Source organism: Caretta caretta, chromosome 5 (genome assembly GCF_965140235.1).
Source record: "Caretta caretta isolate rCarCar2 chromosome 5, rCarCar1.hap1, whole genome shotgun sequence".
NCBI classification, from domain to species: Eukaryota; Metazoa; Chordata; order Testudines; family Cheloniidae; genus Caretta; species Caretta caretta.
In genome coordinates this window covers 66,376,819-66,389,002 of record NC_134210.1, presented here as the reverse complement: position 1 = coordinate 66,389,002, position 12,184 = coordinate 66,376,819, and the positions used below count along the sequence as shown (strand labels likewise).

Sequence of the window (12,184 nt, the reverse complement as noted above, 5' to 3'; positions counted from 1 at the left end):
GATGGTAAAGTATGTTACCTACACAAATACTTCCTAAATCAAAAATTACGCCATTATTGTCAAAACGTAATCTTACTTACATTTTGGAATTAAAACTTCTGACTTTTACAAAAGTCATATACCCTTAATAATTAGGGGAATTTGATTTAGTTTGCTTTTAAAAGCAGGTACCCATCATCTGGTTTCAGTTCTAATCAGAGGGAAGTTGGTCAGACTTAAGCGTTTCCTTCAGTTCTCTCCCATTCAAATTCCGCGGAAAAAAAGAGACGTACAACTCGAGTGGTCAGGAACTAAAGCAGAGACTGCAACTCTATGTAGCAATTCAGGGATCTATCCAAATTCTGAAGACTGAAATTCACCTGTTGCTATTTACAGGTCATTTCAGCCTAAATTATCCATGCAGGGGAGAACAACAGAACAGTATTGATGGCAAGTATGTTATTTAGATACCCTCTGTAAATTGTCAAAAATTGTATTCAAAATGCATACTGTTCACTGGGACAACTATGCCATTGTCAAGAACCAAGTGTTAGAAATATTTGACACTTACTGTCAGATATGTTCTGTGGTCTGAAAAAAGCCAGCTTCACAGTGTAATAAAGCACATATACAGAGCACATCAGATTCATAGTGCAGTAACTTATTGATAACACAATTAAAACAAGGGTAGACACACTGACCAAACCCAGGCATTTGACAGCATTTAAAAGCAGTCAGTATTATACAACTATAAGTTTTTGCCTTTGGAACTTTATTTACTCCTCTATTCAGAAAGAAGCTGACAATTATGTTTGCTTAAGCTTATATGTTTCCAAAAGCTTCTTAAAAGCCTGAAAATAAAAGGTTTCTCCTTACCACTTCACTTTCCTCATCTGCCACATGCAATGATTTCTTTCCCACTGCTATGAATGGAGTTTTATTTGACTAAAAATTCTAGTTTTGCAACATAGTTGATGATGTAACAGAAGACTAAAGATAAGGTTTGTTAGGTTGCTGCTGATGGGGAGCCAAATGAGGGAGCCGAGCAGTACAATACGTAGAGCTTGGATAAAGCCATGACTTCGTTCTCAGGAGGACTGTACTCCATAGGGAAGCTTCAACTAGAACAACTCAGGATAAGGCTCTCAGGTTTAAGGGACTATTTTAAGTGCCAGAATTACGGATGCGGAACCTCTTACTATAGGGGATCAAACCAAAGGCAGATTGAAATGCAAGAATTACACCTTTAATAAGGCCTACCCCCCAGTAAAAGCATCTTCTCAAATCCACACAATCAGAAAAATTTGCAAGGGGAGGAAGGCAGGCAAGATGGAAAGAGGGACAAAACAGAGTGAACAAAAATGGTTATGAAAATATTACCATCCAGGGCATATTCAGTGCTTTACTTGTTGTAAAGTTCCATATATCTTACATGGTAATAAGACACATTAGAAACACAGAAAGTGGTGTACATTCCCCACCAGTTTACCACAATTTTAAGAATAAATCTGACATTTTAAGATCTCTGATCCATTTCAAGGAATTAAATACTGATTGTGCCACTTTGATATTAATCTTCCCGTAACAACATTACAAAAATGTTTAATACACTAAAATAGTGCCCGAGATGTGTCAAACATCTGCCAGACATTAATTACATGGATAGGATCTTTTAAAAGAACTAAAAAATGTCTATCCTACTACTAACCCCTGTCATAAATATAAAGGGAAGGGTAACCACCTTTCTGTATACAATGCTATAAAATCCTCTTACCTGTAAAGGGTTAAGAAGTTCAAGTAGCCTAGCTGGCACCTGACCAATAAGGGGCCAAGATACTTTCAAATCTGGGGGGCTGGGGCTTTGTCTGTCTGTCTGTCTGTTGCCTCTGCCCAAGGACAGATCAAGAAAGCAAGCAATTCAACTCCTGTAGAGTTAGTAAGTAATCTAGCTAGAAAATGCATTAGATTTTGCTTTTGTTTTGACTTGTGAAATTCGCTGTGCTGGAGGGAATGTGTATTCCTGTTTTTGTGACTTTTTGTAACTTAAAGTTTTGCCTAGAGGGATTCTCCGTGTTTTGAATTGGACTGCCTGTAAGATTATCTTCCATTCTCATTTCACAGAGGTGCTTCTTTTACCTTTTTTCTTTCTAATCAAGTTCTGTTTCTTTTAAGAGCCTGACTGATTTCTCTATGATCCACAGACCTAGGGGTTTGGGTCTGTGATCACTTTGTAGCCAATTGGTTAGGATATTCTTCTAAAGCCTCCCCAGGAAAGAAAGTGTAAGACTTGGGGGAAACAGGAACTCCAAGTGGTCCTTTCCCTGATTCTTTGTTAAATCACTTGGTGGTGGCAGCGTACCCCCCAAGGGGAAAAAGTTTGTGCCTTGGGGAAGTTTTACCCTAAGCTGGTAGAAATAAGCTTTCATGTGGGTCCCCACATCTGTACCCTAGAGTTCAGAGTGGGGAGGAAACCCTGACAACCCCCTCCAGCCATGCAGACGTATTTTAGGAATTTCTGATATGCAGTTTTGATGAAAAAAAGGAATTTTCAACACAGAATTAGTTAACTTAGAAAAATTTACTACAGCATACAAAAAAGAATTAAAGGAGTTTAATCCAGTAAATGAGATCCAATAAGTATTATAAAAAAGTGATAGAAAATTCACACAAAAATCTACGAATAGCCAAGAAATTATGGGTCAAGAACCCCCAAATCAAGAATCTTCAACTCTCATTGGTAGATACGAACTTTTCAAAGGCAAATTAAAAAGTTCATTCCCATCTTCCATAGACAGTAAAATAGCAGCTCTTTGCTTAATGCTACAGAAATAATCACAACCAATAAAACACTGTGTAAACATGTTGTGCTCAAAGTTGACAAACTTCTCTAAAATTTTTCTTTTTACATCTCACACACACTAGTTGAGGAATTAAATTAATATGCAACTGAAGTCAACAAGTTGACTATAAAGAGCTTGTTTCCAAGAGCCTGTGGGCCACAACCGAACAAACAAAATACCTAGTAAAGCCTGTGCTGTTTCTTCTCAACCTGATGTCAAAGACGACTTGTTGTTACACAGTTTGATGCAACAATCCACACTGAGCTGTGGATTATTTCACAATGCCATTAACAGAGGGAAACCTGTATATTAGGAAGAACTCTAATCAGAAGTTAACGCTTTCATTCCTTAAAGCCATTTTTCCCCCAGTCATTTAGAAACAAGGGTCTATGCTGGACACTGATTGTGGATATTCTGATTTTTTTCAAAACCACTCTGTTTACAGAGTATTGCAACTATTACTTTTTGTATGGTGCTTAAGGAAAGAAAAGTAAAGAGCTATGTAGATCAAGGACGGGGGAAATCACAGAAGCACCATATTGAAACAGACAAGACTAGTCAGTTTAAATCTAATTTCCTGTTGGGCCCTAGGGAAATATTCTGAATAAAAAGTGATGTCAACGTCCCCTTCCCCACTTGTATTTGACTGAAGCAGAGAGGACCCAAACTAGAGAGAATGAAAAGGGTGAGAATACAAGCCAAAAAATTTCCCACAACAATTTGATACGGAAATAGGAATGTGAAAAAGCAAAGTATGTGAATTAAAGTCTTTCAGCTACTAAACTAGATGTATCCAATTTAAAATAAATATGCTTGTATTAGTGCTGTATTTCATCAGCAGACTGGTGCTTGTAATGTAATCTCCTCAGTGCCCTCCCAATGAATGCTACATTCTAATTCTCAATCAGAAAGGAGAGGTACAGAATGATATTCACGGCCAACACTATAGAGAGAAATGCTACAAATGAGCAACTCATCTGGACAACGTACAGAATCTAAATATATTCCAATAAGAAACAGCAAAATTCTATTTAACCTTAAGTTAAACACACACCTGAGATGAGAATGTTACACAAAACCTGTAGCTACACTTGAGTACCAGCAGGCTGTTTCTGGACTGGAGTATCATACTGCTTCCTTAAATCTTCTCAGCAAAATTTTACAATTTAAACATATAATATGGCTTTCCTCTATCAAACTTCACTGTGACAGTGCACCCCATATTCTTCACAGTGACATTCTGATATAATCATGGCATAATTATGATTAATTTTATACAAGACAGGTCATGTGAGAGGTCATTGGAAAAGTTATGATTTGCTGAATATGACTATCCTATTTGTATGCATGTACCGTTTTTGTATCTAAAGTTAAGAATATTGAAAAAGTATCTGTATTTGAGCCGTGCTTATTCTGAGTGACACCCACAACTAGCCTTTCTGGTACAACAGTGAAGCAGCCAGACGGTGCTGATGGCCCATCAGCAAAGACAATGGACCATGGAAGAACTTAACCTTCCTGTGAACGCTTTGGCCATCCTGTAAGCAATGGCTGCTATAACACTGCAAGGGCATGTGACCAGACAACATGTCTCTGGACTCTATCTTGGGATGTCAGTATTTTTCCACAAACCGGTCTGGGAACCAAGTTTTGAAACAAAGGGTTCCCGCAATATGCTAAAGCTATATAAGGCAGGGAGTGACATCATTTGCTGTTCTCCACCCAAGAAGACTCCTGGAAACACCCGAGGAACAAAGACTGGACCAGGGGAAGTGCTAAAGGGATTTCTAGCCTGTATGTGAAAGACCTGGGATTCCAAGCTGTAAAGCCAATGCAGCTTGTCCCTTAAGAATCTGCAGCCTGCTTGTATCATCAGCCAGGGTGAGAATTTGCTAATTTATACTCTATCTTTCTAGTATTTTAGGCTTAAGTTTGCGTTTTTGTCTATTTGCTAGGTAATCTGCTTTGATCTCTTTGTTATCACATATAAACACTTAAAATCTATCTTTTATAGTTAATAAACTTGTTTTTGCTTTATCTAAACCAGTGAGTTGGAGTAAAGTACATGGGAAATCCTAGCTCAAAGGGCAAAAGTTGTTGTATTTCCTCTCCACGTTGAGGCGGTGGTGAACTGGATAATAAATTGATACTGGTTGGGGTTTGGACCAGGACTGGACAGTACCGCTCTGGGGTCCTAGGCTGGGAAGCTGGTGGTTATTTTGGCTGTAGCCTCTCTATTGTTGGTTCACATGCAGTGGCTGGTCAGAGAGCCTGCATGTAACTGCAGCTGGGTGTGTCCCCACCTATGTGTATGCTGGTGGAAGTGTAAAACCGGGAGCGTGTCTGCAGCTTGTCACAGCAGCACAGTGAGAGAGGCCAGTGGGTCAGAGGGCTCAGTGGTTCCCCAGTTTTAGGTGGCACCCCGCAGGGAACCTGTCACATTCATATAACAAATATTTGTCTTTCCAGGGCATGACAGGCATAACTGAACTGTACGGAAACACGAGTTACCAATACACCAAATCTGCCAAGCCCTACTAGTTTATGGAGCTGCTTTACCTCTTTAATCAAGAAGTACAGTGCAATATTCATCAGATCCCCTCTTAAGATAGGGGGAAACACTAAGCCAAACAGATGTTTCTGTTATCCCAAGATCTCTTTCACATAATAACACTCAGCCATGACACACCTTGGCGAAGTAGATTTAAGAAAAATACATATAAATTTTTAAAGCATCAAAACATTGTAAAAAGACATCCTCATACTTGAAGCCAAGAAACTGTGGAAATAAACTTTACTGTCCCCTAATATTCCCATTCCCTAAATTAAATACAAAACCAGACCACTCTATGTTTCAGCAATCATCATACTGGCATCTACAGCCAAGAGGAGAGGAGCCAAAGGTTCAAGATGCATGTCATAACTTAGCACTTTCACATCCCTTTTCATTTAGAATGAGAGTAGTAGTATTCATAATAATCTTACCATCATTTCAGATCGGAAAATTGAGGTGCAGAGAGGTTAAGTGAAACATTCTAGATAACAATGAATCAGCAACTATTGAAGTAACAGAACTCTGGACTCAGAACCGCACCAAGCGGCGTGGACCATGGTTCTCTCCCACACTCCACAAAGCTTGCTTCTGGAAAACAGAGCTTTTGGAGTCACTATGGGGGGGATGGAGATAGATACACTAGGATTTCTACTCTCTATTAGAAAGACAACTGGTAGCTCTCACTATAGTTTTTTTATTTTTCCTAAAATATTCAGTTTTGGAGCTGAAGTTTTCCATGTTTGGTCTCTTCCCAGGGGTAACATATTTTGGAAGCTTTAAGCAAAATCCTTCCAGTGATTTAGGAGGCAATCTGAGTAAATAATCATTAAATACAAATAGTTTATTCTGTGTTTGTAAAAGAAAATATTTGGTTACTATATGGCTGCACGCCGAAAAAACCTCAAAGTGGAGGAATGCAAAAATAAGGTTCCATCAGCAACAATGGTCTGGTTCACAGCCCTACTGTATTAAGTGCTGCACAAACACAGGAAGACAGTTTTGAAGACAAAGACTTTCAAATTAGATTTTGTCTTGCTTACAAACGTGTAAAATGAAGGAAGTGGGAAGTAACAGCAAAAAGATCACACTATTACACAACCTGATGGTTCAAAAATCCTTAGAATGCCTCTTTCACCTTTTATAAATGAAAATCAGCTATCCCCATCTGTGGCTCAACCTAGTCATCAGCATTTGGCTTATTAATTACAGGTGTCACAGCAGAAGTGGATCTTGCGGAGAAATGTCAAGTCGGATTAGAAAATTAGCTCAAGGAGAGCATTCTATGTGTATCGTAGAAACCAAAGAGACTTGAGAGAAACGTGCGCTCAAGTTGGCAGAACAGATCGAAAGGGTATTATAAGACACCAAAGTAAATAAAAATACTGTGCTTCCCTGTTTATGCCTATTTTAAAATACAGTAGAACCTCAGAGTTATGAACTGACCAGTCAACCACAGACTTCATTTGGAACTGGAAGTACACAATTAGGCAGCAGCAGAGACATAAAATAAAATAGCAAATACAATACAGTACCATGTTAAATATAATCTACTAAATAAATAAAGGGAAAATTTAAATAAAGATTTGACAAGGTAGGAAATGGTTTTGTGCTGGTTTCATTTATATTAAGATGCATAAAAGCAGCATTTTTCTTCTGCATAGTAAAGTTTCAAAGCTATATTAAATCAATATTCAGTTGTAAACTTTTGAAAGAATCACCATAATGTTTTGTTCAGAGTTAGGAATATTTCAGGTTACAAACAACCTCTATTCCTGAGGTATTCATAACTCTGAGGTACTCCACAAAAAAGCCATGATAGTGAATACCACTCAAATTTAGGAAGAGATTACTTATGTGCACTGTGTAACCATTGTGTACACTATGGTTAGAACCCTGCAAATCCGCAGATCCCCGCTTTATATCTGCAGATATCCACAGATCATCTTTGCAGATTGCTGATGTACGCGGATCCAAATTTTGTATCAGCGCAGGGCTCTAATGATGGTACATGCACCTGTTTAGACTTATCTGTTACAATCAATCCTTCTTTCAGGCATTCCGCCCCCCTCCAATGAGGCAGTTTCATATTATGCAAAAATAGGCAAGATATTAACTCTATTCTTCATGCAGATATGTTTCTAAAGAAAAAATAAGATGTGGATTTTTTGGTGCCAGTACTTTATGACTGAAAGGAGTGAACACTATGTATTAACTAGTTCAAAAACAATCCTGACCCAAGTCATTTAATGGGCGGAAAGGCTGCTAATCACTGCTATGTGGCGAAAAAACTATTTTCATGGAGTACATACCATGGTGCCATGGCAGCCTTAGGATCCAAAAAGAAATCTGGTCAAGATACAAAAATATTAGCAGCTGTGCTGCCAAACACTACAGTGAGCTGATGTCTGGCACAAATTGCAGATATCTAAACCATATTCATAATGCAGATACTCTTCACATTCATTAACCTCTAAATATACTTATAAGCTCAATCTGTCCAACATATCACACACACCAGCCATCAAGGAAAGTTATGCCCACTACAAGTTTGGACTTTTAAAAACAAATCACTGCTTTTAAATTAAGTGTATAAAAGACCCCTTTTCAAAAAGCAGAAAACAATTTTTCATAGCACCATAAACACAGACAGCTGAACCAGTTATTTTCAAATGTCAAAAATTCACATTGGAATGAGACAAAGACTGAAAAGTGTCAAGGTTAAAAAGGCATGAAAACAGAGCCTTAAAAGTTCACGTGCCCTGATCCATCATATGATTCCACTGATATGAGAAAGTCCCTCTTGAAGCGCTATGCCATTGAGTGTAAAATAAATATTTCACGTGACAGATTCAGAAGTTCAACATGGAAAAAACGTATAACTTGATCCGGCCCCATCTTCCTGGCAATAATATATTTTAGGGCTGTCAATTAATTGCAGATAACTCACGTGATTAACTAAAAAAAATTAATCACGATTTAAAAAATTAATTGCAATTAACTGCAGTTTTAATTGCACTGTTAAGCAATAGAATACCAATTGAAATTAGCTATTTTGGATGTTTTTCTACATTTTCAAATATATTGATTTAAATTACAACACACAATACAAAGTGTATAGTGCTCACTTTGATTATTTTTATTACAAATATTTGCACTGTGAAAAGAGAAACAAATAGTATTTTTCAATTCACCTCTTACAAGTACCATAATGCAATCTCTTTATCATGAAAGTGTAACTTACAAATGTAGACTTTGCTTGTTACATAACTGCACTCAAAACCAAAACAATGTAAAACTTTACAGCCTACAAGTCCACTCAGTCCTACTTCTTGTTCAGCCAACTGCTAAGACAAACACATTTGTTTATGTTTACGGGAGATACTGATAACTGCTTCTTATTTACGTCACCTGAAAGTGAGAACAGGCGTGCACATGGCACTTCTGTAGCTGGCACAGCAAGGTATTTATGTGCCAGATATGCTAAACTTTCGTATGCCCCTTCATTCTTTGGCTACCATTCCAGAAAACATGCTTCCATGCTGACGACACTCATTAAAAAAATAAATGCGTTAATTACATTTTCACTGAACTCCTTGAGGGAGAATAGTAGGTCTCCTGCTCTGTTTTACCCACATTCTGCCATATATTTCATATTATAGAAGTCTCGGATGATGACCCAGCATGCTGTGAATTTTAAGAACACTTTCACTGCAGATTTGACAAAACGCAAAGAAGGTAACAATGCAAGATTTCTAAAGATAGCTACATCACTCGATCCAAGGTTTAAGAATCGGAAGAGCCTTCCAAAGTCTGAAAGGGACGAAGTGTGGCGCATGCTTTCAAAAGTCTTAAAAGAGCAAGACTCCAACGTTGAAACTACAGAACCCAAACCATTAAAAAAGAAAATCAACTTTCTGCTGGTGGCATCTGACTCACAAGATGAAAGTGAACATGCATTGGTCTGCACTGCTTTGGATAATTTTTGAGCAGAACCCGTCACAAGCATGGACTCATGTTCTCTGGAATGGTGGTTAGAGATGAAGGGACATATGAATCTTTAGCGCTTCTAGCATATAAATAACATGCAACGCCGGCTACAACAGTGCCATGCAAATGTCTGTTCTAACAAGAAGTGGGCAGCATTATCTCTAGCAAATGAAAACACATTTGTTTGTCTAAGTGACTGGCTGAACAAGAAATAGGACTGAGTGGACTCGTAGGCTCTAAAGTTTTACATTGTTTTGCTTTTGAATGCAGCTATTTTTTGTACATAATTCTACATTTGTAAGTTCAACTTTAATGATAGAGATTGCATTACAGTACTTGTATGAGGTGAACTGAAAAATACTATTTCTTTTGTTTTTTACAGTGCACATAAATATTTGTAATAAAAATAAAGTGAGCACTGTACACTTTATATTTGTGTTGTAACTGAAATCAACATATTTGAAAATGTAGGAAACATCCAAAAATATTTAAATAAAAAGCATTCGATGAACAGTGTGATTAATCACGTGATTAATTTTTTTAATCACATAATTGAGATTATTTTTTTTAAATTGCTTGACAGCCCTAATATATTTTTATTGTTTTGTCCAGCCTAATTTACATTACTTCACTTTGTAAACAATTTCAGTTTGAGAAAGGTCAAAGTTTTTCCTAAATTTATCCGAGATTTCCCCTTAATTTTGTCTCCACGCAGACATATACCCCATCTTGTATTACTATAAATAATTCTTCTTCATCTTTTGTTTTTACATCCTTCAAAACCCTCAGACTTAGCGACTCCTAAGCTATTATTCAAGCCTTGCTTAGCTCTTTTATTCTTTCTGCAAATCAATCTCTATAACCCCAATATCTTCCATTGATATTCTCTAAATCTGTTCCTCTTTGTGAGCATCTTTTTAATAATAAGGCGCCCAAAACCCAAAGTACCATGAGGTATGATTACCCCCAGGACTATCATTGCCTCCTTGCTCCATGTTTCTCTGTACGCATTCAAAAGGTGCATTGGCCTGTTTGTTATCATATCACATTGCAAACTGATCTCAGTACAGCTCCATATAAATTCATTTATACAATACTGTTCTGAAACGGGGTTCCAGCTGGTTGCTGCAAAACCTGGACAGTTATCTTTGAGCACCTCTCCAATGCAGCAAAGATGAAAGTTCCATGGATAATTCTCTCCGAGGTCTGGTATACATCACTCAGGGCTGGGAAAACAGTCTCACAGGGCAAAAATTTAGGACAACCTCACCCCCACTTTAGATGCAGCCAGGTGGACTGTTGACCTAGCTCCCGTCTGTTAGAGGGTTAGATTATCTACTTCACTTGAAAAATCCCTTCTGGCAACATAGGAGTGTCTACACTACGGTGGTACAACTGCAGTGCCATGGCTGTGACCCTGTAGCATAGACATACCTGGAGTCAGCTGACCAAGCAGGTGAGAGCGGGACATCAAGCCTAATTATTATGCCTACTATGTTTGAAAGGAAATACGTTTAATATGCTAGATGATAGACAGAATATGTTTGGGAAATGCTGAAGTGTCCTGAAAAGCCAATGGAAATTCGGGTTTCAGAGTAACAGCCGTGTTAGTCTGTATTCGCAAAAAGAAACGGAGTACTTGTGGCACCTTAGAGACTAACCAATTTATTTGAGCATAAGCTTTCCTGAGCTACAGCTCACTTCGGTTACTTTGCATTAGGATTGTATCCAAGTTATCTGATTGCATACTTGGAGAAAATCACCTGGTGGCCCAAGAATCTTTATTAATCTAATTTTATTTCTTATAAGTTCAACTAAGATTTTGTAAACACATTCATGCAACAGTCTTTAAAGGGTTTCAGTCTGTAAATCTGTGCATCACTCTAGTGTATTATCATTCCACTGTCCTCAGGCTGACTCTACAATTAAGGAATAAGGAGCGTGACATCTTGTGAGTGATCATGTTTACGGAACAAAGCCCAGGGTCACCCACCTCAAACACGCGGTTACCGATGCAGGGGAGTTTCGTGAAAGTAAGAGTTCGCTTTCTCCTCCAGAAGTAACCTCTAGCTCCCTGGTTAAGATCAGCGCTTGGTCCCTAGGAAGCAGCCCTAGCGCTGCCTTTCACCACGGTGCCTGTTCATGCTACACACGCGAAGCCGCACCGGGACGGGGGCGGGGGGAAGGGCGGGGAGACCGAGCAGACCAGCGACACTGGGCACCTCCTGTGCCCCCACAGCCCTGGGGAGGAAAGGCGCTGCTGGGGCTGGGCAGTGGGGAAACGGCCATCTAGAGCGGGGCCCAGGTGCCTGCCCTGGGGATCGCTGCTCGGGCGCTCCCCGGCTGCGCGGCAGCACGAAGAAGCGGGAAGCGCCTAGGGTGGCGCCGGCCACACGCGGATTTAAACGGCCCCCGAGCGGCCCTGGGACTCAACGACCCCCGCCCGGAGCCCGAGGACAGGCACCCGACGCCGCGGAGATGGGCACGGACACGAGGAGCGGCCCTGCCCCCCCGCCAGCTCCCTCGGCGGGGACCGGCCTGGCCGCGGGCGCGCAGCAGCCCCTTCCCCAGCGGGCTCCAGCTCCCCGCGGGCCCGGGAGTGCGGAGCTGTAGCGACCTTCGCCCCACGGGGCTACACCCCGCTGGAGAAAGCGGGACCCCGCCGCGCCCCTAGGCCGGGACCCACCCCAGCACCGCGCGACGGGGTCTCCTCACTTACCCACGCCGGCTTAGGTGCCGGCGGCAGCGCGCCGCCCGAGCCCATTGAGGAACGAACAGCAGCCGTCCGCCCTGCCCCTCCCTCCCTCGGGCTGGTGGGGCCCGC

General features: G+C 40.2%; 1 protein-coding gene across 9 annotated transcripts in view; it reads right to left on the bottom strand.

Annotated features, from left to right (window-relative positions):
• Positions 1-12,175, bottom strand: part of PPIP5K2 (diphosphoinositol pentakisphosphate kinase 2) — a 97,034-nt gene extending 84,859 nt beyond the window's left edge. For 5 of the 9 annotated variants that reach the window (XM_048849517.2, XM_048849519.2, XM_075128600.1 and 2 more), the window contains exon 1: positions 12,080-12,174. The gene's annotated coding sequence lies outside the window, so the exon portion shown is untranslated. Of the gene's footprint in view, positions 1-12,079 lie in introns of all 9 variants that reach the window. The other 4 variants (XM_048849513.2, XM_075128599.1, XM_048849518.2 and 1 more) reach the window with 2 other exon arrangements.
• Positions 12,176-12,184: the final 9 nt, after the last annotated feature.